This window comes from Oryctolagus cuniculus, chromosome 6 (genome assembly GCF_051225735.1).
Source record: "Oryctolagus cuniculus isolate XC-2025 breed Fujian yellow rabbit chromosome 6, ASM5122573v1, whole genome shotgun sequence".
NCBI classification, from domain to species: domain Eukaryota; kingdom Metazoa; phylum Chordata; class Mammalia; order Lagomorpha; family Leporidae; genus Oryctolagus; species Oryctolagus cuniculus.
The window spans coordinates 13,143,498-13,170,500 of NC_142872.1; the positions used below are offsets into that span (position 1 = coordinate 13,143,498).

Below are 27,003 nucleotides of genomic sequence, written 5' to 3' on the forward strand. Positions count from 1 at the left end.
GCCTGTCAAAAAATAAAAAATAAAATAACTCACTCTGGCCCCCACCTGAGCCTGCACTGGCCGCACATCAGACAGCCCCTAGCTTTATCCCCGCCTACTCACTCCACTGCCGTTTTCATGGGAGAGACTGGGCCTCGTCCTCCACCCTGGCTGTTTCTCTGGTTGACTTCTGCCCTGCACGAGTGACGTCAGCCTCAGTCACCTAAGAACCAATGACTGCAGCTCACCTGCTTGGAGCACGTGACTCAGCAAGAGCACACGGACCGAGAAGTGAGCCAGGCAGGGCCCGTGTGTACGGTGCAAAGGTGTCCTTGCTTCTTGTCAGTAGGAAAATGAAGACCTGGTTAGCCTCTCTGTGCCTGCAGGTCCATGTACCACAGGACCCCTTAGTCAGGTACCAGGGGTCTGGAAAGGCCTGCTGACTCGGCCTCTTCTAGAAGGCAAGCGTTCTCACTCGTAGCTCAGTGCACACGCAGGCATCCCGAGTGCAGGCTCAGCCGTGGCCCTGCTGATGTTCCAGAACAGGCCATTCTGTTTGTGGAGCGCTACGTGGTGCGTTTCCGGGTGCTTAGCAGCACCCATGGCCTCAACCCACTGATGGCCATTCCCTCACCACACTGGTGACTGTCACAATCTCTCCGGACACTGCCTGATGTCTCTGGGGGGTAGAGCGGTGGCCACCAGCTGGGAATCACTGACCCGGGTAGGGGTGGGGGGGTGACGTCCCTGTCACCTTTTGTTTTGGGCTCTTTCTGCCACGTTGGAGCTGGTGGAGACCAACTGGGAGCATGGCTATGAAAAGGCAGCTCTGTCTGGAAGAGCATCAAGTGCTTCTTACAGTTGAGGGGGCTTATGCTTGAGATGAAACTGCATTCCCCTTGGGAAAGAGACATGCTGATGTGAGCAAAGCAAACAGCAACCTGGCGACTCCTGGCGGCAAACCTAGCAGGGCCAGAACCATCGAGGGAAGAGAACTGGTTCTCAGAGAAGCAGTGGTGCGGTTCGGGCCACTTCCGAAGCAACCTTCCTGCGAAAGCCACTGGACACAGAACCTGTGTGATGCTGTACCTCCCAAGGTTTCAAACTAGTGAAAAGTAAATAAATAAAAATGGATTAAAAAAAAAAAAGTTCTGGTTCCTACAGAATGAAAGGCAGCCAACTGGGTGAGCAGGACATGGTGCTGTCTCTCCGTCAGTCAGCTGAAGGGCTCCAGAGGCCAAGAAGCAGGCTCCACCAGGAAAATAAACTCAGACTCCCTGAGCCCCGCTATCCGGTTGCTATAACCTCGTGTGTGTCTCTAGCAAAGATCTGCAGGAACTCGGAAGTGAAGAGAGACAGAAACTTCATTGCAAATGGCGCAGCACAAGGGTTGGCGCAGGACGAGGATAGCCTCTGCTCGTTCTTCCTAGTCTCGGACGAGTCCCTTCTGAGCAGCTGCCAGCTCTCTGCCATGCACTCTGCGTGGTGACCGGAGCACGCCGGAAACCTGGGCTCCTTCCTCCCTGGAGGCGTCGTTTGCACGACATCGGTCCTGATGCCGTCTGAGGAGCTGGTAAGTTCCCCTGCGACCAATGGGGCAGTTACGGGAGGAGAGAATGTCTAGTGGGTGGGAGGGCAGCAGCAGTTCATGTACCAAGGTCACTGGAGGTGGTGGAAACCAGGAGGACCCGTGGGTGAGTTGGTGGGGAGGGAACTGACGATGTTTAAGAAGTGGAAGGCCGGCGCCACGGCTCACTAGGCTAATCCTCCGCCAGCGGCGCCGGCACTGTGGGTTCTAGTCCCAGTCGGGGTGCCGGATTCTGTCCCGGTTGCCCCTCTTCCAGGCCAGCTCTCTGCTGTGGCCCGGGAAGTGCAGTGGAGGATGGCCCAAGTGCTTGGGTCCTGCACCCCATGGGAGACCAGGAGAAGCACCTGGCTCCTGCCTTCGCATCAGCGTGGTGTGCCAGCCGCCAGCCGCGGTGGCCATTAGAGGGTGAACCAACGGCAAAGGAAGACCTTTCTCTCTGTCTCTCTCTCTCACTGTCCACTCTGCCTGTCAAAAAAAAAAAAAAAAAAAGTGGAGAGGAAAGGAAGCCAGAGACAGAAGGAGGGGCAGTAGAAGGGAGAGTGGCATCTGCAGTGGCAGCTAAGACGGTGCCATGCTTGAGTTTAAATCCCAGCTCTGCCTCCTGATTCCAGTTTCCTGCTAGTGTGCACCCCAGGATGCAGCAGGTAAAGGGGTTGGGTTCCTACTACCCTCCTGGGAGACTTGGACTGAGTTCCAGGCCTGGCCATTGTGAGCATTTGGGAAGTGAAACAGCAGACGGGACTTCTCTAATTTATCAACTAATTAAAGTGAAGGGAGAGAGAAGGTGGATGGAGTCGATGGCTTAGACCATTCTTTCACAGGAAAAGGAGGGGGCCACGGGTCACTTTTAAGCCAGAGGACTCTTGAGTGTGTTTGAAGGTTCAGGAAAGAAACCAGTGGAACAGGAGGAAGTTAAGGTGTTAGAGAGGAGGGGGTAACCAGGAAAGCAAATTACCAGAGAGAGGAAACATCCTGCCCTTCTGAGACTGCTATAAAGAATGAGAGAGAGAAGAGATTCCCATATAACTTACTGTCTTTAATTAAGAGGTTGAGATGCCCCTCATAAATGAACTTGAAAAGGCAAAATATTAGATTGTTATCAACCATGAACACGCTAACATAAACCAGCTTCAGAAATCCTTGGATCATCAGCTATGACTAAACATTTATTAAATATTTGCGGTTCACATGCCATAAGTCTTGGGACCTGTGCCAAAGCCTTTTAAAGAGAGGGGGAAATGTCAGAATGTTTATATTCTATGAAACAGAAAACTTGAGCGAAGTGCTAATCTGGCCTTAACATCTTGTGACTTTTAGTCATCCTCAACAAAACTCCTCCCTATTATCTCCTTGAACAACAAAAAAAAGTACATGCCCAGGTTCGTGGGCCCACACTTCTGAGTTCCTGCTCTCTGCAAGTGCAGTGTTCGGTCCAGACTCAGGGGTGTTGGGAAGAGAGGTCCAAGAGCCGGGTGGGTGCTGCCAGGGTGGTGGAAAAGCCAGAATCATGATGAGTTGTGCAGACCCGCAGTAAATACTTAAAACCCAGAATTTCAAGTCCTTGGAATAGGAGACTTTACTACACAGTATATACAAAATATTTTCTTATCAGTAGAACACTTGATAAAATACTGAAGAAACACCCCTCCCTGGTCCAGTGAGATGAAAAGAAAGGAATCTTTCAGTTTGTTTAGCAATGTTTGTATAATGGCAAAGACAAAGCTGGAGAATTCTATGACAATATTTTTAATTGAACTCTGAATTTAAATAGAGTACCACATAACGGTAACTTAGTGTTGTCTGCTTAGAGCCCTCTCCAATTTTAAAAAATCAGTCCAGTAACAAATTTTGCCTGAAGGAGCCTGGCTGGATTCGATGCTGTTTTGAAATCTGCTTCAGCTCTAAGTGTTCTGTCTCTGTGATAAAAGCACCCAAATGCATAGAAAATATAATACATTTATTTCTCCCTTTTCAAACAAATTCATTTTCCTTTTAAGCACACTTTAGGGAATATTTGCTATGCTTTTTTTGTCTGGGAAATTTGGGAAGTGTTATCATGGTTACCAAGTAGCCACCTGGTCACTTGTGTACCTCAACTTGACCATGAGATCATCTGAGCCAGCAAGGTCAGCTCTTTGGATGTATGTCCCTCTGCGTGCATCTCCCATGGAGGCAGTGAGAGATGGGGCATGGGTGACATAATCTCAGATGCCATATTGTTTTGTGGCCCACCAAGGGACCACTGTGTGTGAGCAGAGACAGGGAATCTCTGTGGTGTTACAATTTCATGTTGGGGGCCAACAGTGAAAACCAAGGTGGAGAAGCTTTGTCCCAGGTACAAGGACTTCTCCAGAGCCGGCGCCGCGGCTCACTAGGCTAATCCTCCGCCTTGCGGCGCCGGCACACTGGGTTCTAGTCCCGGTCGGGGCGTTGGATTCTGTCCCGGTTGCCCCTCTTCCAGGCCAGCTCTCTGCTGTGGCCAGGGAGTGCAGTGGAGGATGGCCCAAGTGCTTGGGTCCTGCACCCCATGGGAGACCAGGAAAAGCACCTGGCTCCTGCCTTCGGATCAGCGCGGTGCCACAGTGCGCCGGCCGCGGCGGCCATTGGAGGGTGAACCAATGGCAAAGGAAGACCTTTCTCTCTGTGTCTCTCTCTCACTGTCCACTCTGCCTGTCAAAAAAAAAAAAAAAAAAAAAAAAAAAAAGAAGGACTTCTCCAGGCTGTGGGGTCTGTTGGGCGGGACTCTGTTACATGAACCTCAGTAGCTCCTTCTAAGTATTTTTGCAATTTTATTTATCTGTTTACTTACTTATTTATTTGACTAGCAGAGAGAGACAGGGAGAGTTTCCATCTGTTGGTTCACTTCTCAAATAGCCACAGCAGCCAGGGCTGGGCCAGGCCAAAGCCAGGAGCCAGCGACTCCATTCTGATCTCTCTCCCCTCTGGGGTGCAGGGGCCCATGCACTTGGACCATCCTCTGCTGCTTTTCCCAGGTGCGTAGGCAGGGAGCTGGACCGGAAGCAGAGCAGCCAGGACTCCGCACTCTGATAGGGGATGCCAGCAGCACAAGCCTGGATTAACTTGCTGCGCCACAGCACCAGCCCCTCTTTCTAAAGCTTTGAAAGTTTGTATTGAAACTGTGTCTCCCTTTCTAATCTACCACAGGATACGTTTTGCAGTGTTTTCAGTTTAGACATTTTCAAATTCGGTGCCTTAGGTAAAACTCAAAGGATACAAAGGTTGACCTTAGGACAAAATGCAGATTTGAAAAAAAAAAAAAAAATCCTCTCTTCTGAGATTGGGACGTTCTAGACGGCAGTGAGGCAGCAAGAGGTGCAGGAGGCAGTGGGCTCCGGAGAGACATTCAGCCCCATCTCAGATTTGCTTTGGATTCATCTCGCAGTGGGGAGCAAGTCTCTTAATGCCCCTGTCTGTCCAACACAGATCCCTTGCAGGCTGTAAAGGATCTGGGATCAGAGCTATCTGGTGGCTGGCCCTTGCTGCTTCTGAGCTAAGTGATAAGAGTGAGGTCAACACTAGCTGTGTGGAAGACAGAAAGGCACCCTGTGGGCTTATTTTGCCAGACTTCACAAACTTCCTGTTTGGATTCCTGCTGCTGCTATTAAAAAAAAAAATCTTGCACACAGAATGTAGCCCTTACCCCATTAAAGCCATCTCAAAAAGGTTATCAGTGGCCAGTGGAGTCAGGTCTGAGGTTTGCATCAGTGAACAAACACGAGGGTGGTCACAAGCAGGGAGAAGCGCTTCATCTGCTCTGTAAACATCACCGTGATTTACCCTTCATGAGGACGCCAAGGGCAGGCGCAACAGCTGTGGTTTTATGAAGGGAAAATAAGCCAGAATTCCTTGTGGTGGGGCTGCTGCCACGGGGTCAGATCTGGCTGGTGGCTGGAGGCTGGCGCCGTCCCACGGGGAACACCAACGTGATTGGTACCACATGACTTGAAATGACTTGCAATTCTTTTTAGGTGAGGAAAGCTGATGCAATAGAAACCAGATCACTTGTGTCAGTGCTTTTGGTCCGAGGTGGAGCTGAGAGTCTGGAGGCAAAAGAGAGGGAGGAACGTGTTTATCTTCAGGTTCACAATGGTTGCGGGTTGCCCACTGGACAGATGTGGGTGGTTTAGCTGTTGTGGTAAATCAAGGGCTTCCCCTGCGCATGTCAGAAACAGGAATGAACACTTACATGTTAGAATACTTACATGTGAATACGTACATGTTAGAAACATGTATTGTGGACTCATCGGCTTCCAAGAATTCTTCCGACGTGTGGGGTGCAAACAGGACAGTGTGCGGAGCACATCCCCCCTGGGTTATTTCTTAGATTGTTGTGTGATTTATGGGGCACAGAATCCATATGTTTCTGCTTCCTTTACACTTAAATCATCAAAAGGCTGTGTGTTGTAAGAGCTATTTGATGTCCAAGAAGCCTTCTGAGCTTGCTCACACACACACACAGCCTGGAAGTTTCGGTCCCTTTAAAAGTGAGATGCACAGAGAGAGAGAGAGAATGGAGTGAGAATGAACTTGGGAAGGTCTCTTTTGCCAAGATGGAATTGAGGCTGAAAACACAAACCCGGGAACTGAAAGAGAGTTCCGAATCTGGGAGAAAACAAAGCCTCGTCTGCAGCCGATTTCCAGAGCGGGGCTGCTGACTGCGGGGAAGCAGCTGGCAGCTGGGCGCGCGCCATGGGAACGCGAGGCCGTGAATGCCCCACTGTCTACCAGCCGATGACAGTGCGACAGCGCGAATGCACGGCTGGCCACCACGCGCTGACTGCTTCTGGGAGTCCTGTCCCTCTCAGGCCGCCTCAGAGCAGTCACTGCCGTCCGGAGAAAAAAGTCTTTGCCCCATCTGAGTGTGGACTTGTCTGCTCTCGCGATGTCTTCCAGGGCTGTCATTCTGTCCTAGGCCAGCATTTCCTGGCTGTACTGCCATCTGGCCCAAATAGCCAGTCACTGGACTGAATATAATTTGGGATGGTGTGTATTTATTGGGCAATTTCCTTAGAGAAATAGCTCACAATAGGGCCAATAGAGTGTGTAGTTCGTGTAAAGGATTAATGTGTTAAGGTAAAGCCAAGTTTTCTTGTTCTCATCTTGATATTTAGTCACTTGACATCCTGTGTCACCTTAGACAATCATTATTTTTATATGGTATCTTATGTATGGTTTCAAAAGAAAAGCATGTGAATTAGAAATATTTTATGTGATAGTACAAGTACTATCAAGATACTGAACTTCTGTGGACATTTCTGCTCATCTTTAGAGCATTGCGCCAAGTTAGGGTTTGGAACTCATCGTCCAATGGGGTCTTCTGACTGTGTGGTTTGAAGTCACTTCAACGGAATTAGTAGTCCTGCGACTTACTTCCCTGTCTCAACTCCATTTCTGCAGGTGAGAGGCAGGGTTTTGGAATATTTACCCTTTTTCCTACTCCTAAGGAATATTTAATAAAATGTTCCTGGATCTCGCCAAGCATAAGTCACCACTGCTAGCATGTTGATTCCTGTCCTTGCAGTTCCACGCACACACACACACACACACACACACAGAGCTGAATGAGACCGTACGGTTTGTTCTACTTTGTAGCCCCTCTCTTTCATTCCAGCAATAGAGGGTGCGCTTTTCACAAAGTTGGTCAGCTCTTTTGCTTGATGAACTGTACCACTTGCAGGTCATTTCACTGTGGGATTATGCCACAATTTTCTTAAAATTGCAAAGAATTTGTAAATATAAGACACAAAAAAAAGATCACTTCAGATAGTGTCCACTGTTAACTGTAGTTTTTAAAAGTGTTTTCTGCATCTTAGGATGTGTTGGGTAGATAAACTCAGCGTAACTTCCATATCTTCAAGTTTCTTGCGTTTTAGACAAAAACGTAGAGCACCCTTTGTGAGCCGAGGGGAATGTCTGACCCCCTGGTCTGGGAGAGGACAAGCTCTTCTTCCTAGGTAGTTGTACGCTTACGTCCCGAGACAAAGAACAACAAGCTACTCAGTGGACGTTGGCATTGCAGCTCCCTGAGAGCTGGTTGTGTTTCCATGGCATTTCCACACCAAGAGGCTGTGCCCTGAATCCCTCTGCCTCTCCCCTCAGATGCTCAGTCCGTTGGCAAAGCTCCTGGAGTCACCTTCCAGGTGACTGCACTCTCCCTCTTCTGCTGATTCCTTTGGCCCTTGTTCTCAACTTTTCCCATCAGTTCCTGGAGAACTCAGCCTCCGTCCCTTTTGTTGACAGGTTGCCAGGATACAGCCAGGCAACCAGGGCTGTGGTTCTGTTACCAGGCAGCCTCACACACCAATAGGGACTCCAACAGAGGGGATGTGACCCTGGGAGCTCCCAGCTCCTGTGCCCCTGTTGCCTCCAGGCCCCTCCCGGAATCCTCAGAGGGCCTTGGCATGTCAGGATAAACGTAGAAAGAGCAAAGGTTCAAGGTAAGACTTTTGGAAAATGTGTTCTTTCTCTGTTGTCTGGCAGCTCCGAAAGCTTAAACCTCTCGTTTCAGCTAATAACGACTGCTCATTTCAGATATGCTTGGTCTCTTCCACATCCTTCTCAGCTGTATACATGAAATATTTCCTGGCTATGGAAAAATCTTCCAAAAATGCAATTGGTCCTTAAGTTAAAAACTTCCATTTATAAACTTCTGTTTCTATTCTAAACTTCTATATTTCTATTCTAAATTTCTATTTCATTGTGCAATGCTGGCAATGACAGGTGAACTATGAATTAAGTGTTCTAATAGATTACATGTTTATGACTCAGATTATCCATAAAAGGAAAATGGCGATAAAGGTCATGGTTTCTCAGTTAACTTGGTTGGGATATTGTTGTTATTAGTATTAATTAGGATGTAATCTACATAGAGTGAAATGAAGCCAGTCTCGAGTTCTTAAATTCAAGTTCCTAAAATCAGTGAGTTTCATGAACACGTGCAGTTATACACGCCATTTCAGTCAAGGTATGGGACGTCTCCATCACCCTAGAAAGTTTTCTTATAACTTTCTTGTAACTTTGGTGATTTCTATCACCAAACCATAAATACAGTAAAGGTTAACCTATGTGAATAGAATCAATCAATGTCTATTCTCGTTTCTGACTTCTTTGGCTCAGCAGAGATTCTGAGGTTGTTTCATATTCCCTCCATGCCTCAGTCCCTGGTAACCACCATTCTTAAATGGCCAACAGGTGTATGAAGATGCTCAACATCACTGACAATCAAGGAAATGCAGTCGAATCGCAGTGGCTGTCATCAAAGAGACATAAGATAACAAGTGTTTAAAAGGGTGTGGAGGAGAGGGGTCTCCGGGACACTGTTAGAATCTAAACTGATTCAGTCATGTGCAAAACAGTAGGGAGTTGCCTCCAAAAGTTCAAGATAGAACTAGCATACAATCCAGCAATCCCACTTCATGCAGCCAAAGGAAGTGAAGTCAGCATGAAGAGACCACCTGCACCCTACTTTCACTGCAGCGTTGTTCACAGTAGTGAAGATACGGGGACAACCTGAGTGGCATCAGTAGATGAATGGTAGAGAAATGATGAGAGCACATGTATAGGGATGTGTATGCGATTAGATACACAGATGAATCATGGAACATTATTCAGCCGTAAGAAGATCATGCTCTTAGTGATAACATAGATGGAACGTGAGGACGTGATACCAAGTAAAATAAGCCAGACACAGAAAGACAGATGTTGCATAACCCCTCTTACATGTTTTTGTTTATCTTGGCTTGAAACCTCTGAGTGAAATTGATTGGCAATAAGATGAATGTCTAACTATAATGAGTGTGAAATGATACATCTCTGTAGTCATAATCGGCATTTCTGGATAACTCTTGAAGTTGAGCATTTTTACATAGGCTTGTTGTGTTGATGTGTCTCTTAATTGTATGTCTGTGCATTTCAGTTTTTTCTGTTTTTGTTTTTGTTTTTTTTTTACATTGTGATGTGTAATTCAGGTGATTAAGATATACCCATCTTAAGCAGCTGTTGAGTTTTGACAAATGATTATGTCTGGGTAACCACCCAAGACAGCAACACAAGAACATATTCACCAACTGAGCAGGCACTTCTCCAGCCACGCACTTCCCACCACGGAGCCGCTGATCTGTGTTCTGTCACCACAGATCGGCTTTGCTTCTAGGGGTTCTTCCAAATGAGATCATTCAAAATATACTATATGTATTATCTTGTTTCTGACTTTTTGGCACCATATTTTCGAGCAGGATCTATGATGTTACGTGTATCAGTAGTTTTTTTGGTTCTTATTATGAAACAAGATTCTATAAGGTCACTTCAAGAAATTCATAAAAATAAAGTTAAAAAACAAGATTATTTTGTTGCAAAAATTGAAATCCATGTGTAGTTTTTTTTTTTTTTTTTTTTTTTTTTTTTTGACAGGCAGAGTGGACAGTGAGAGAGAGAGACAGAGAGAAAGGTCTTCCTTTGCTGTTGGTTCACCCTCCAATGGCCGCCGCGGCTGGCGCGCTGCGGCCGGCGCACCGCGCTGATCCGATGGCAGGAGCCAGGAGCCAGGTGCTTCTCCTGGTCTCCCATGGGGTGCAGGGCCCAAGCACTTGGGCCATCCTCCACTGCACTCCCTGGCCACAGCAGAGAGCTGGCCTGGAAGAGGGGCAACCGGAACAGAATCCAGCGCCCCGACTGGGACTAGAACCCGGTGTGCCGGCACCGCAAGGCAGAGGATTAGCCTAGTGAGCCGCGGCGCCGGCCCCATGTGTAGTTTTTTATAATATGTGTTTTCTTCAAACTTTTGGGAGACCTCACATACACAATGATTTTTTTGCAATGACATTTTGCACTAAAATAGACTTATCTTTGATTTCATTTTCTATGAACTTTCTGAAGTAATTTCATATTGTATTAATATGCCATAATTTTCTTTTTATTTAGCCTATTGCTGTATATTTGTTTTCAGTTTTTTGCCATTATGTGTAAAGTTGCTATAAACACATTAGACTTTCTATGGAAACATTTTTCATTGCTCTTCAGTAATTATTTGGAATGTTCATACCACTGGGTAGGTGTGCATTTACCTTTGTGAGAAATTAACAAATCGGCCTTCAGATTGATGATAACATCCACATTCCCATCAGCTATGTATGGGAGCTCTGGTTTCCTCTCACACATCTTTGCTAACTCTTGTGTTGGCCATCTTTCTATTTTAGCCATTGTAGTTGCGTAACTGCCATATCTCTCTGGTGTTTGTTTTCATTTTTCTGTAGAGTTTTATTGCATGGACTTTTTGACTATACATATTCTGCTGTGAATAATATCCTTAACACTTTTGATCATTTTTAAAGTTGAGTTGTCTTATTTTATAAGTATGTGTTATACTATGGGGGTTATATGTGTGTGTGTGTGTGTGTGTGTGTGTAGGTCTTAACTAGATATATATGCACATGGATATATGTGTAGATGTATGTGTTCCTTTTCAAGATACAGCGTCTGCGTACAAATTTCCAATCTGTAGTTTACCTTTTAATTTTCTTTTTTAAAAATTACTTTTCATCTACTTTTACTTTTTATTTTAAAGGCAGAGAGACATAGAAACAGACAGAGAAAGGGCTTCCATCCACTGGTTCACACTTCAAATGCTTGAAATAGCCAGGACTGGGCCAAGGCAAAGCCAGAAGCCAAGAACTCAACGTGGGGGCCCCAAGTGGGTGTCAAGGACCTGACTACTTGTGCCATGATCTGCTGCCTCTCAGGGTGTACAGTAGCAGGAAGCTAGATGGAAAGCAGAGAGCTTTGATCTGATAAAGGAGGTAGGCATCACCAGTGGCATTTTAACCACCGCACCAAATCCTCCCACTCCCAATTTTCTTTATAGTTTTTTTAAGAGCTGAAGTTTCTTAGAGGCTATTTTGTTTGATGCATTTCTCTTTTATATTTAATGCTCTTTTTTTCCAAAGAAGTCTTTACAAATATCAAGGTATAAAGATATTCTCTTACGCTTCTTATAGGAACTTTATAGCTTTATTTTTATTTAGCTCTCCAGTCCATGTTAAGTTAGTTTTTGTGAGTGGCTGCAGTGGGGGAGTTGGTAATAATTTTCTCCCTTCACGATTCCTGTCATTCCACTATCATTTATCAAAAATATTTTCCTCTCTTCATTGAGTTGTCTTGAACCTTTGTAGAAAATTAGTTGACCACATGTGTTGGTAGCCATGTATTTGTGGACTCCCTATTCTGTTCCACAGATCTGTTTGTCTAGGATTATTGGCATCATTAATTTTAATAAGCCAATTGATGTTGGCTTGTACGTAGTGAAGTATTCACGACAAATATGCAAGGTGAGTCCTTCTCTGACTACTTGCCAGTGGAACCATGTACAAAAATTTGAAACAAGTTGGAGATTCTTTCCTACATGGTGCCCAAATATTTCCTTAGGCAGGAACCTAATTTTCAGTAATTCTATAATAAGCAAAAGTCAAAAATATAGTTAAAATTATTCGAGAATCATAATCCCAGTCTTAAGAAATGTACTTTTCAAACCCGTTTGTACAGAATTGTGACTTGGACTTAATGTTAACTTATTTGTCCAATAACTTACTGATATTTACTGCATTCAAGACACTGTTCTAGACATGGAAAGAGGAGGGGAGAATATCTCATTGCTCAAAATTTCTGCCAGGAAACCGTATTTACTGCATCTCCTCTGCAGCTTATTTAACACGGATTTTCCACAACTACAATTTACAGAGAAAAAGCGGTGCTGAGTGGAAGGACCATCAGAGTGGCTGTCCTTGCAAATCCCTGTGAATTGGCAGAAAATGATCCAACTGGCATGTTTCTCGGGGCAGGCACGTGGCCTAGTGATGACGGTGTCCACGCCCCGTATCGGGGTACCTGGCTTCTGACCCCAGCTGCCTGGTAATCTGGACCCTGGGAGGCAGCAGGTAATGACTCAAGAAGTTGGGCCTCTGCCCTTCATGTGGGAGTCCTAAATTGAATTTCTGGCGCCTGCCTGGCCCAACCCCAGCTGTTGCCAGTATTTGGAGAGTAGAAAAGCAGATGGGAGCTCTCTCTGTCACTAGGCTCCCACCCCTACTCTGCTTCTCCTAAAAAAAAAAAAAAAAAAAAAGAAAAAAAACCAACCACATTTCCTAAGGAAAATATTTCCCAGCCCTTCCACATGTTGCTGTCACTGACATGAAATATCCACGTTTCTGAGTCTGAAATCGTAAACTAGCATTTTGATCCGTTGCATTTCCCAGCTTGTTTTAGGCTCCGAATCTTACACACTGTTCCTGGGTACAACTGCACCTTCACACAGCGGTCACTTCTCGGGGTCCGCCTGATTTCAGCAGATGGGTACTGTTACTTTAAATCGTCTTCCCAAACTCTCAGGAGTTCCTGCAGTTCTAGAATGGTCAAGAATGTAAGCAATTCCACAGCCCCCTTCCTGGGGAGCCCTGAGGGTTCCCAGGGAGGCTGAGACCCAGGGAGAACATTTCCCAAATATCCCAGCGCTCAAGTGTGGCGCTAGGAAGACCCCGTGCTGGGGCAGCAGACAGGGAGTGGGTGAAGGAACCAGTGTCGCGAGGGCAGAAGCGATGGCAACCTGCAGTTCGAATGCCTGTAAGCAAGCATTTATTTTAGAATAGACTAAAAGGAAGACTGATCGAGCCCAGAGCAGGCAGACTTTGGCAGGATTCTGTTGCATTGAGTGCTGTTTTATCAATGCACATTGATTAATAATTGGATGTTTTATGTTTTTAAAATGGAGTCTCATTTGCATGACCTAATACGTGGGGTTGGAGTGTTTTTTCATCTGTGTTAATATAATAAATAATTTCGGCCTTGAAGGCCATTCCATGGGCCACTGTAGGGCCATAGCAATTAAAGACAAATGCACCCACATAGAAGAGCAGCTGTATTCTGGAAAACTTTATTCACAGAAAGAGGTGGCTGGGTGGCCAGATGTGGCCTGCGGAATTCGTTGACTCTGGTTCTCGTGTTCAAGGAGTGCTGACCCGATGCCTCCCCGCTAACTCATACATTTATATTTCAAGCCCCGTGACCTCAGTACTGCTCTTCAAGTGCCTGTGACACAGGGGCTGTCTTCCGACGAGAGAGGCTAGCAGGGAGAAGTGAGTCCTCAGCACTCAAACACGGTGCCTACACTGGAGCTCTGTGGTTCTGCTTTCTTCCTGTGCAGCGTCCTGGTGCGTAGGGCCAGGGAGTCCCGCAGCTGCCCGTGTCGTGCCTGTTGAGTTCCATTCCCTGGGGCAGCTCAGCCTTTCTGTTCTGCTTGCTGAGGGCTTCACGAACAGTCCTGGGGGTGAGGTGCAGCCCACAGCCCTGCACTGGCCCATCGCTTATCTTGGATTCAGCACCCTTACAGTTCCGATGCTGTAATACCATCATGCACTGCTTCCTTGAGGAATGAAAGAGTTGGATGCTCAGGTCTGCTGAAGGCTTGAGAAAATACCACATAACTGGCTGTTCAACTGTCCTTTCTAAAGGACTTCTATGGTTTTTCTATTCTTCTGTTTAAGTAATGAGCTTGATTTTTGCTTAATATTTTAATACAAAATTAGGCTAAACTCACTCAGCTCATTCAATATTCACTATGTGTTGACAGGCAGAGTTAGACAGTGAGAGAGAGAGAGAGAGAGAGAGAGAGAAAGGTCTTCCTTTTTCCTTTGGTTTACCCCCCAAGTAGCCACTATGGCCAGCGCGCTGTGCTGATCCGAAGCCAGGAGCCAGGTGCTTCCTCTTGGTCTCCCATGCGGGTGCAGGGGCCCAAGCACTTGGGCCCTCTTCCACTGCCCTCCTGGGCCACAGAAGAGAGCTGGACTGGAAGAGGGGCAACCGGGAAAGAATCCGGTGCCCCAACTGGGACTAGAACCAGGGGTGCCGGCGCCGCAGGTGGAGGATTAGCCAGCTCGGCTCACTATGTGTTTTTAGCACCTGCAGTGCACCTGGCACTGGGCAGGGTGCTGAGAAGTGGTCAAGTGTGAGCGTCTTCCGGTGTCTTGTATTTTATGCCCACATAAAGGAGACAAAGACCACCCAAGCAAACAAACCAACAAAACGAAACATTTGTAAGTGCCATGAAGAAGACAACGGTGAGGTCACAGAACAGAGTTGTCATGGTGGTGTCAGCAGCAGTCCATGTATGCACGTGTGTGTGTGTGTGTGTGTGTGAGAGAGAGAGAGAGAGAGAGAAATTACTTGAGAAAGAGCAGGTAGGAAGGAAAGCCCACTCTGAATTGATTGTATTTGAACAGAGACCCACAGGACCAGATCGAGAGCCACACAAAGGTCTTAGGGAAGGTTTGGGGCAGGGAAGAGCAAAGCCCGGCTGGCCAGCCAGCGGCCATTTCCAGTCCCCCAGCCAACTCTCCCAGGTGAGGGGGCGTGGCTTGTCTGGGGAACTGAGAGGTGAGAGGAGGGAAGAGCGAATGGAGACCAAGGCAGCGACTGGGCGTGAGAAGGTAAGAGGGCCTTCTGGTCAACACGGTGGGGAGCAGCTTGACAGCGTGGAGCACTCGGGGGAGGTTCAGGGAGCTGAGAGTGACGACTCTGAAGAAGACAGATTAGAGGGGCTGAAGTGGATGTGTTCATTCACCTCTGGGGGTTGAAACATCACAAAACGGTGAACACATCGGCTCACCTGCCCGGAATTAGGCATGTGAGTGCCTGCAGCCGCCGCCCCCCCCCCCCCCGGAACAATCGGCCACTTCAATGCTGCATGCAGGAAGACTTCTCCAGGGGTTAATGCAGCACCTCTGCGGTGATCCAGTTCTACAGGGTGCAAGGAGACAGGAGTGAGAACATCTGGCAAAGGAGCTGTGTTCAGATGCAGAAGGAACAGGAGATGAGAAAGGGAGCAGAGGGGAATGCAAGGAGTGACCTGAGCAGCATGTTTCTTTCCCGCCAGATTATTAACAGGCACTTATTTATGGGAAAGCATGATGAATGGTTTCAGTGTCAGCGCCTTTCACCTTTGCTGCTGCTGTCTTCTTCCTGCCCCTGACTGAGCGTCCAGCTGGGAAGTTGGGACGAAAGAAAACATTCTCTCACCCCGGCCTCACCACTGGGTGACGCCTCCCATTAAAAGATACCTTGCAAGTCTCTTTGCATCAAATGACGGCGAAATGCGCTAGAACCAAATGAGAGGTGTGAGGATAGAAGATGATGAAAGAAGGAAGCAGCTGGAAAGACTTAGAAAGAACTCAGTTTTCAGTTAGATTCTCAGCCAACCATTCTCATTAGTACCATCTGACCTAGTTTCAGTCCAACTTATCATGAGCAAAATGTGTTAAATGGACTGGCTTCCTGGCATGGACTCAACGCTAAATGAAGAGTATGGCAGTGGTTGCCAATGCATTCCCATGATGTGGAGCGAATGTGGAGAGAGAGACGTGTGAGGAGCATTGTGTGTGTGTGAAGATAATCAATATAACTAATAAAATTCCAGAATCGTCTCAAGCACATATATGTATATATTCATTGAAAAGATGGAAATGGCTTTGTTTATTTTGTGAAAGACATTAAGATTCACTTTAAAATTGTAAATGTCTGATAAAAAATTATTTACATGACTTGAATCAGTTCATGGCATTTCCTCTCAAACACACTGATTGTGCAATATTAAAAGAAGATAAATCTTGGATTGTTTTGTCGGTTCAGTTCCAAGTGCACCATCGTATATATGAAACACATGACATTTAAGTCGACAAAAATTAAAACCATGTTTTCCTCTTCTGTTAATCTATTTCCTATGTAAAAACATAAGGTCAAGTGGTGTTTAATTGTCTTAAACATCATTGCATTTGTGGGTGGTAAGACGTTTGCAAATAAAGTTCTCAACTGAGAATATTGATGCATAGCACAGGAATGCTGTGTTAGCTAAAATTACACTCTTTGCCCAAATAAAATAATTTAAATGTAACTCACTAACAGCTTACTAATCTTTAATGTAACCATATATTTCATTGTTAATTTTGCAACTAGAGCTTTACAATGAAGTGAGAAAGGTCAAGACATGTGGCCTAAAATTGTGTCATTTTTCCACCTGATATTTACAAGATAGATTCTAAATGTATGCGTTGTCTTTTTGTTTTCATTTTTAATATTTATTTATTTATTTATTTGAAAGTCAGAGTTACACAGGGCATGGATGGGAGAGAGAGAATGCAAATCTTCCATCCGTTGGTCCACTTCTCAGATGGTCGCAGTGGCTGAAGGCAAGAGCCAGGAGCTCCTTCCGGGTCTCCCATATGGGTTGCAGGGGCCCGAGCACCTGGGCCATCCTCCACTGCTTTTCCCAAGCTTAATAAGTACCCCTGAGACAGTGGGGTGCTTCTTCTCAGCACCCTGTGCCTGGGAACGGAGAACTGATCAGGCAGGCTCCGGGAAACACAGGGATTACCTCTTCTCGGGGGGGGAGGGTTCCTAGCCAACAGGCTGGGTGCATTGGGGTCTCTCGCCTACTTTTCATGGAAGTTGCAAGATTCCATGGAGGTCAAGGGAGCTTCTGAACCAGCATTTATTTCTGCTGAGCAAAGTGCGCATCCTCGGGCGTCCTGTGTGCTTGCTTTGTCATTCCTGCCTTGGTATGGCCTCTCTCTCTCTCTCGCTTTATTTCCGAAGTCTGAGCAGAAGTGCTGCTTGCCTCTTTAGAGGGTTTAGAAAGAGGCCTGCCCACAGCCGGGCTCTGCTCCAGGCCAATCTCTGTCCACATCTGCTCCGGCCCTCGGTAGGGAGTTGAGTGCTGCCACAGACAGGAGCTGCTCCAGTGGCGGCCTCACCAGGAGGGGAGGCCAGAGGCCTTAGCAGGGGCTAGAGGAGTGGGAGGCAGCAGGGTTAAGTATTTCACACTGATTTCATAGTTTTAGCAAATAAAATTTTTATCACTGTCAGTATTTCTTACTACAGGTTGAAATATATTAAAATCCGAATAAAATGTGTTTTGAGTTAGCTAGAGAATGAAAACTTTTGACTCAGAATATTAAAACACATTTTTTTAAAAAAATTTATTCAAGAGACAGAGAACTCCCATCCGTGGTTTCACTCCCCAAATGCCCACAATGGCTGAAGCCAGGAGCCTCAAACTCAATCCAGGTCAACCACATAGGTGGCAGGGTCCCAACGACTTGAACCATGACCATAGCCTCCCAGGCTCTGCCTTGGCAGGAAGCTGGAGACAGGAACCAGAACTGGGACTTCCACCCAGATACTCTGGAATGGGGCACAGATGTCCTAGCTGGCAGCTTTCAACTATGCTAAGCATCTGCTCTTATTAAGGGACAATGATTTTAAATAATCTGTAGTTAATCTCCCAATTCTGTTGATATCTGACTGGGCCATGTATTAAAATATATGAAAGAAAACGGCCGGCACCGCGGCTCAATAGGCTAATCCTCCGCCTTGCGGCACCGGCACACCAGGTTCTAGTCCCAGTCGGGGTGCAGGATTCTGTCCCGGTTGCCCCTCTTCCAGGCCAGCTCTCTGCTGTGGCCCGGAAAGTGCAGTGGAGGATGGCCCAAGTGCTTGGGCCCTGCACCCCATGGGAGACCAGGAGAAGCACCTGGCTCCTGCCATCGGATCAGTGTGGTGCCCCAGCCACAACACGCCAGCCGCAGCGGCCATTGGAGGGTGAACCAACGGCAAAGGAAGACCTTTCTCTCTGTCTCTCTCTCTCTCTCACTGTCCACTCTGGCTGTCAAAAAATAAAAATAAAAAAAAATGAAAGAAAAAAGATCATAAAGCCATCTAATTACAACTAAGATATCAGAATTATCCCGTGCCGCTGTGCTAAGAATCTCATCTTGACTTTAAGTCTTGCAATAGACTTGCAAGGTGAGTGCTATTGCCACACTAAACATACGATGAAACTAGGCACAGAGAGATTACAAAATAAACTCCTGCTTTCAGTTCCACTTTTCCGTGAACTTTTGGAAGGACCTCGTACATACCACAGAATATTATTCAGCGATTAAAAGCAGCAAAGTGTTGAGCCACACAACAACTGTGTGAGTCTCTAGGGGATTCTGCTAGGGGAAGAAAGCAGTCCTCGAATGTTGCACACTGTATGCTTTCATTTATGTCCCATTTTGAAGTGACCACATTTTAGAAATGGGGTGGGGGAAGACTAGTGCTTTCCAGGAGTAATGTATGGGGACTTAGGTGGGGGCAGAGGAGGGGTGGTGGGTGTGGTTATAAAAAGTTGACACAAGGAGTCTGTGTAGTATTGGAAGTTTTTAGTATCTCAACTATGTTGGCAAATTGTGGGGAGCTTAATATAAACAAAGTACGAGTAGAATGGGATTCTGATTTAGCTCATTAGATGCTTGAACATCAATATTCTGATAAAGATATTATGCTACAGTTTTGCAAAATGTTACCCTTGGGGAAAACAGAAAGTTCACAGGACCTCATATTTCTTTCAATTGCATTTGAATCTACAGTTACCGCAATAAAAATTTGATTAAAATGCAGTTAGAACATCACCATCAGGACTGAAAAAAAAAAACATTGATTCTTGATATCTGGGTGGTGGGATACATTTTAAAGAATCATGATATGAGGAAATGAAGGAGGAAGCCATCCATCTAGGAAAACATGGACTTCTGCAGTTACATCATAGCTGCAACAGCAGACCAAGTGGAACCCGAGGTCTGGGCACAGATGACAGCTCAGCCCAGCCATTCCCCAAGCCCTCAAGTGACAAATTCTGAGCTGGACGACTTTGTGTGTCTTTCTTCATCAGGAGCACAAAGGATATCAGCATGGACTCCCCGTCTTTGGGCCAACTCTATCACATCAATGCTCTCATTTGCCGTTATGACCCTCTTCTACCTGGAGAGGTTCCAAATCAGACCCCATTTGAGGCAAAATATTCAGCTTCACCCTTGGATGAAAATGAAGTGGATTTTTTCTTTCTGAGCGTCAGAGGAAGCCTTTCCAATGTCTGCATGCTCTTTGTACAGCATATTACGAAATTCACTTTGGCTTTGCTGGTGTTTGTGTGATGTGTATACATTGGGCATGAGTAATGCCCCTGAGCTACAGATGCCAGGGGACGTTAAATGGGGTTACACAGGAAGTGTCATGGCACAGCCTGTCAGGGGATCCATTTAATGCAGGACAGTAATGCCCCTGAGCTGCAAGTGCCAGGGGACATTAAACTGGGTTACACAGGAAGTGTCACGGCACAAGCTGTCAGGGGATTCATTTAATGCAGGACTCCATATAGGAAATGACTACAAAATGAAAATCCATTTTCAGCTTGAAGTCCAAACTGTAAGTGATTCATTCCAACTGAAAAGATTTAAACCTCCAGCCCCAGCTGTTGGAGAACCCTGATGGTGGCCCTGAGAACACAAGTAAAGGAAGGAGAAAAAAATCCGTTGCTATGCACATAGCACTCTCATTAACAAGAAATGTGGTCAGTGGCCAGGAACAGTGTGTATTAAAGTCAGGTTCTCTAAAGAAAATAGTTCATAAAAACTCTCTCTGATGTAAATATGCAGATACAAAACAAGGAGTCTAGGCAGAGGGGAAGAGAGGGAAGAAGCTCAAAGTGTAGGCAGAAGAGACACAGATGAGGACCGTGCAAAATCTGGAAGGATTTGCTTCCTGAGCCACAGTGGTTTGGGGGGGTCTCACTGTTGCAGAATTCCAAAACCTGAGCCTCCAGGCCCAGTGCACAGAAATCCAGTCCCTGATGCCAGGCTGGTGGAAGAAAGCACTTGTTTGCAAAGCACGGAGTGAGGGGTCAGCCCATTGCTGCAGTCTTCAGGGGGCTGAGGGTAAAGGTCTTACAGACAGAAGTTGCTATTGACAGCTGTGCGTTCAGCCCATGAGCAGGTCTCTGTCTGGTTGGTTTGCAACGCCTACGTCCCTCCTTGGATTGGTCCGTGATATGTTCTGTCTGGACTTTCGATGATTCCAAAACGGGTTCTCGTCAGTCTGGAGGTGCCAGTGGTAGTTATTTCTTCTCGAGATTTGGGGCTCCTAGGAAGACCCTCAAGACAAGACGGAACGTGAACTTGTTATCTGTCAAGAAGAAAAGTGACCCCGCTGCGTCACCCCCTCAATTTAGTGAGTTCCTTTTAGTAAGAGGTTGATTTGCAACTATAGAAGCAGGGCAGAGAGGCTTGAAGCGAAGGGAACAGGGAGCGGGACTGGGAGACGAGGGCCTGGTGTCTGATACAGAGGCCGTGTATGGGAGCTGAGTTCCATCAGCTGTGCTAGAGAGGGACACAGGAACCCATGGTATCGTGCTATGTGAAGACTGATGCATTGCTGGAAGGAGACTTTTAGTACATTTTTAAAAATATTTTGTTTATTTATTTGAGAGGCAGAGTTACACACAGAGACAGGGAGAGACAGTGAGAGACAGCGAGAGAGGTCTTTAATCTGCTGGTTCACTCCCCAAATGGCCACAATGGCTGGAGCTGGGCCAGTCCGAAGCCAAGAGCCAGAAACTTCTTCCAGGTCTCCGATGTGGGTGCAGGGGCCCAAGCACTTGAGCCATCTTCTGCTGCTTTCCCAGGCACATTATCAGGGAGCTGGATCAGAAGAGGAGAAGCTGGGACTTGAACCGGCACCCATATGGGATGCTAGCGCCAGAGGCAGAGGCTTAACCTATTACGCTACAGCGTGGGCCCCGTGTAGTACATTTTAAACCACAAGAAATTTAAGCAATGCTGGTTTTCCAGTGAAGAGCTGTCACCACATTGCACGGTTTGCTAAGGCTCTGGGGACACCAAACCGGCATCCACCGGGTGACACGATGTCGTGGTTTTCTCCAGCAGGGGATATCCTGTCTAAGCTCTTCTGAGAAGTCCAAGTTGTAGCAGAGAGGATTCTGAATCATCAGAGACCTCCAACCATATGGTGTGTGAAAGAAGGCCTTGTTTACAAGATTTGGGGCTGTCCAGTGCAATGACAATAGCTTTTTGATGAATTGTTTACATAGGAGGTTGAGAAACAGCCTTCAGCCTGTGGGCGGATGTGAACTCCCAAGTCTCCAGCGTCACCACCAGGGAAGTGGTGGCGAGCACGCTGGCAGATAGAGGCGCATTCATGCATCTCCATGGCAGAGAGTCAGCCTTGTGTGCTCTGCTCTCTCCCCCCACCCTGCCCCCAGGACTCTCCCCAGATACAGCTTTGGATGGGGCGAGCATTATTAACAAAGGGTGTTGATGTGTATAATGAATGGTAATGATGGTCAATTTAAGAGTCAGCCAGACTCCAGGGGGCTCAGGCCTGCTGGAGGTGGACAGACGTAGGGCACAACTTTGAGGCCATTGTACAGCGAGGGGGGGATGTGGTTAAAAAATTCCCCCAGGATACAGTGAGGCCCATCGCTCATGCCAGTCCTCCTGGGCCAACAGCTCCCTTCAAGGGCAGCTGTGTTCCACATGGAGCTTGTTTCCACCTGGACTCATTGGTCCAGTGACTGTGCTTTTGATACTGCCACCCTGCGACCTGGAAGTCTGTGCCAAGAGTGTTGCCCCAGCAACAGTAAGCCAAGAGTGAGAAGACGGTGGGAACCATGTGCAAACGTGTCTCCTGCAAGGGGCTGAAAAACATGTGCACGTATTTGCAATATTCTTTTTAAATCTGAGTCCTAAAACTTAGATATCTGTGATTCCCCTCCCCCAGTGTTTTTATCATAATACATATGTTTAAAAAATGTTTTTTGCTGTCTTCTTTATATTTAAAAGGCAGAGGGAAAGAAACAAAAGAGACCTTCCATTTGTGGTTCACTCCCCCACATGCCTGCAGTTGCCAGGGCTGTACTGGGAAGGCACCTGGAACCTGCACGTACATCTGGGTCTCCCAAGTGGGTGGCAGGGACTCAACCACTTGAGCTCTCACCTGTTGCTGCCCAACAATCAGGAAACTGGAATTGGAAGAGGAGTTAGGACTTCAGCCCAGGCACTCTGATACAGGATGTGTGTGTCTCAAGTGGTATCTTAACTAGTGGCTTCTTAACTAGCCTACTCCATATACCTCAATATTAGAAATTCAGTGGATATAGGAGACCCTGTTCTAGGTTGAGAGGCAATTGTGCTGTTCTTATACATTTCCGGTTCTAGCTGGTACTTCCTAACAAAACAATCAGCTTGGCAGAAAGAAACCGTACACTCAATTCTGGGTTCCCCACAAGGAAGCGTAATTCTCCAGTGTCGTAAATCTTGAAAACGCAAGTGCACTTTATGCTGCCAATAGCTTGCCTATGATTCTTTTTATCAACTGATTCTTAAGTTGGGATAATATATCTAACAGTCATCATCCAGGAGTCATTGCATGTTAAAGCAAGGTCCACTGGCTTCAATAGAACAGTAGATCTGAGTGTATCACCCGATGATTAAGTAATTATGGCAGTGCCCCCGAGAGTTCATATGACCGACAAAAAATTCTTATTTGTTGGTGCTTTCCTTTTTATTTTTCTTTGTTTTCTTCTGTTGTCCCTTCTCTGCCTATCCTAAATCTGCTTGATTCTTCTCTCTCTGAAATTCCATGTATCATCTCTTCGGACCCTAATAACATGCAGACTGTCTAGGGTCACTGTTTTCTTTCTTTTCTCCTTGGATTTTTTCCCTCCCTCCTAGAACTATGCAGTTCAGCTCCAACCTACCTTCATTAGGAAGATTCCTTTCTATACTTTTATTAATGAATATGTTGTATTTTAAATAAGTATATCCTGTAGAAAAGATAGTATATCTCTCTTCAAATGGATTTTCATTTTCTGAATGGCTGGGATTCTTAATTCCTTGGAATGATTTTCATGTCTTTCATTAAGGGGCTGTAAGGACGAAGGCCACTTTCAAGCCAGGGTCTCTGAAATTCACAAACTCGCATGCCTTTGAGCCTGAAGCTTGAAGGATAAGTTAATGATGCAGGTTGACAGACAACTTTTTTTTTTTTAAGATTTCTTTATTTATTTGAAAGTTAGAGTTACACAGGGAGAGGAGAGGCAGAGAGAGAGAGAGAGAGAGAGAGAGAGAGAGAGGTCTTCCATCTGATGGTTCACTCCCCAGATGGTCGCAATGGCTAGAGCTGCACCAATCCAAAGCCAGGAGCCAGATGCTTCTTCCAGATCTCCCATGCAGGTATGGGGCCCAAGGACTCGGGCCATCCTCCACTGCTTTCCCAGGCCATAGCAGAGAGCTGGATTGGAAGTGGAGCAGCTGGGTCTTGAACCGGCACCCATATGGGATGCCGGCACTTCAGGCCAGGGCGTTAACCCGCTGAGCCACAGCGCCGGCCCCGACAGGCAAGTTTGGCATAGTGAAGCCAGGTTGGCAGGCCTGAAGGCACAGCTTGCACTCAGCCCTGACCGGGGCCCAGTATTGCCACACGGAGATACGGGTTCTGCAGGGCTGATCTTCCACTTCTTCAACAACAAATAATTTATGTGACATCTCCCAATTTAAAAACAGTGGCACCTGATTCAACCATTCTCAATTCTTTGCAGACTGAAAGTATCCTATCTGCTGACCAGAGTAGGTCTGTGAGCCAGTGCTTTAAAGTTGAGAAAGCGGTGTTGGTACAGAGCTATTCTCGCGGAATAGAATCATGCTGGATGCAAGAAGAAGGCTATGTGGAACTCCTTGGAGGACTTGCTGGTTGTCAGCAGCCTGTCTCCCCCACCTTTCCCCCATCCTTGGGATTTCTACACATTATAGGCCTCTGTTGTGATTAGGCTGCTGGCTTCCCTGATCCGTCTTCCGTCACCGCAGACGGTGGTGGCACAGTGACGTGGTCACACCTGTGTGGCAGTCGTGACTGCTCAGTCCGAGTAGTCTGTGATTTGGATGCTCAATATAGAGAGAAAATTACAAGCCTGGTCTAATAATAGCTCTCTCAGGGCAGCGTTATGAGCCTTAACAACATCAAATGTCCTTGTAGAAGGCTCTGCTTGGAAGTGCAAGAGAGCGTGTTCTCTCACTTTTTGTTTTCATAGCTTTTCCATCGCCGTTGACGATTACGGCCACACTCGACACTTAGACTGGATGGAAGTGAAAGAACGTATTTCTTGGCTTAAAATTCTTCATGGTGAAGGTGACACAAGGAAAGGGAAATTCTTTATTGGCTGTTCAAAGTAATCCTGGACATTACAACATCCCCTCAAACATTTAGATCCAGGCTAAATGGCTTTTCTAAAAGTGATTTTTTTTTTTTCCTATCTCAAGTACTGCTCCTGCCTCTCTCGGACCACACCATGTCCAGGCCTCAGTAGCTCTCACACGGCCTTTTGTCAAGGCACACCAGTCTCACTGCTAGCTGCAGGTGCCTCTGGTTCAGGCGCCACCCAGGAGGTGGTGGGTAGAGGGAGCTGCAGGGAGTCAGCCCAGCTGCCTCCCCCCCCCCCCCACCTCCTCCTCCATCTGTGAGTAGGCAGGCTTGACTTTGGCTCCCTCTGTGGCAGAAAAGGCCTTATGACTGGGTGATCAACAGTGACACAGCGCCCTCCAACAGCAGGTTCCCCCTTATGGTTTAATTCAATCAGTGGCTGGGGAAACAGCAGCATGTTCTGCCTCTCAAGAGGCATGGCGATGGCGTATGTGTCCTCCCTGATCTGAATGAGTTGCAGGCTGAATGTGAAGAATCTTCTTATTCCTAAACTGCCATGAAAGAATTTCTTCACGTTTGTATGCATTGCAGGGTAAAGTAATACCCAACTTGATAGCACAGATTTTATTGTATTCCAAGGGTGGCTACACTGGTTATCTATACTGAAAGGGTTTAATCTGAAATGCTGCTAAGAATTAAATTGTTATCCAGGTGGCTGAAGGACCGGAGGGGAGGGGCTTGAATGATTGAAAGGGAGACACTCAGGAGAGGTGCCCAGTGGGGAGGGGAGGCACATCTGGTGGTGGTATAGTCCCGTGGGGGAGGGCCTGCGAGGCTGGCTGGATCCACCGGGGTTGGGCAAAGTGTGCCCTGGCCCCAGCGGCTGCCCCGGGGAAAGAACAGCTGTCACGGTGATGACCAGGGGCTGTGGGGCGGTGGCCAAGGCGAGCAGCAGCAGCCAGGACCCTCTGGCCTCACCGTCTCCTGCCAGCACTCACAGAAGAGAGGTCCCGGGCGCGCACAGCCCAGATCAGAGGCTGGCGCAGCGCCCGTGCCTCCTAGCTCCTTATAGAGAACGGGGAAAAATAGAGGCTGTTCTCACTCGCTCTCTCTTTATTTAATCTATAACATTTTTGTTGATAATATCTGGAGGGGATAACATCCCAGGGACTCAAATCCAAGCAGAAAAAGGCAACATGATTGTGACACGATGACAGAGAAGGAAATAACAGGGCCACACAAGTGAACACCGCTGTGGAGTTGTGTCCCGTGTGTCTGTTTACCGACGACTACACCTGTTACCTGTCTACTGATGAAGCGTCAAGCGTTAAAAAGTCACCGTGGAAATAACTTCCGTTATTACTGGTCTCCAATAAAAGGCACAGATGCATACTTTAATTATGGGTGGCATGATATCTACCAGGGGTCTTCAAAAAGTCTGTGGAAAAATGGAATCCAAAGGTAGCTTTATTTTGGTGCAAATTTTGATATCCGTTCTGGGTGTGTTCTCCCATGCGCCTTCTGAGACCCCTCCTCTATGAAACAGGAGCCTGCCCCGCCCCACGGAGCTTTCTTTCGTCTCCTCATCCACTGTCATTCATTTTTCTGAATGACCCCACCTCATTGTTTCTATGAAAGCCGTCAGAAAGGAGTGCTGGAGCCTGCGGTGTCGGAAACCGTTTTAGTCATCAAAAACCTCTCCTTCTTCCCTCACCACACTTGCTCCTGTCCAGAGTCGTTCTTGGTTCTTTGGCACACTGGAGAATCCATGGAGTGACCGCACACACAGGGTCGTTCCAGCCCTGGCCTCGGGGAAGGCGTGGGCAGAGAGATTGTCCCTGCCAAGGCAGGTGCATGGAGACGGCCCCAAGCCAGGCTCCACGGAGCTCTACCGGGGCTGGCGTCTTCATTGTCACATCTCGCTGCTGGCCTGGGTTTGGTGCAGCCAGTTGCGAGGGTCAAAACCCAGTCCATGGACCCAGCGCACGTGCTGACCCACTCGGCCCATCCACACTGTCAGATCCCGCAACTTCCAGCTGGGCCCCGTGTCCCCCGGAACCTTCCAGACCTGTGTCCCCACTGGGCTTGAGCGCCTGGGCCAGGGGCGGCGCCTTGGTTTTTATTTTCTTAAACAAAAATACAAGGGTACTTCAAGATACTTGAAGAATATGGAAATGAAAGATGATTTGGGTACAACAAAAATTTGAAACCCAGATGTAATTTTTTTTTCATAATATGTTGTGAATCGATTTCTTGAGAACCGTGGGTTTGGTATTTGTAGACTCCAGGGTTTATTTCTGATTTTCAGGATCAAGTGTATACTTAATAAGTCAATTTTGTCC

The 27,003-nt window shown here is 46.9% G+C and overlaps 1 protein-coding gene across 3 annotated transcripts in view; it reads left to right on the forward strand.

Moving 5' to 3' along the window:
- Positions 1 to 781: 781 nt before the first annotated feature.
- Positions 782 to 27,003, forward strand: part of ZNF475 (zinc finger protein 475) — a 67,801-nt gene continuing 41,579 nt past the window's right edge. Inside the window, exon 1 of one of the 3 annotated variants that reach the window (XM_089334855.1) lies at positions 782 to 1,552. The gene's annotated coding sequence lies outside the window, so the exon portion shown is untranslated. Of the gene's footprint in view, positions 1,553 to 7,797; positions 8,026 to 27,003 lie in introns of those variants that run through there. The other 2 variants (XM_089334856.1, XM_070075787.2) reach the window with 2 other exon arrangements.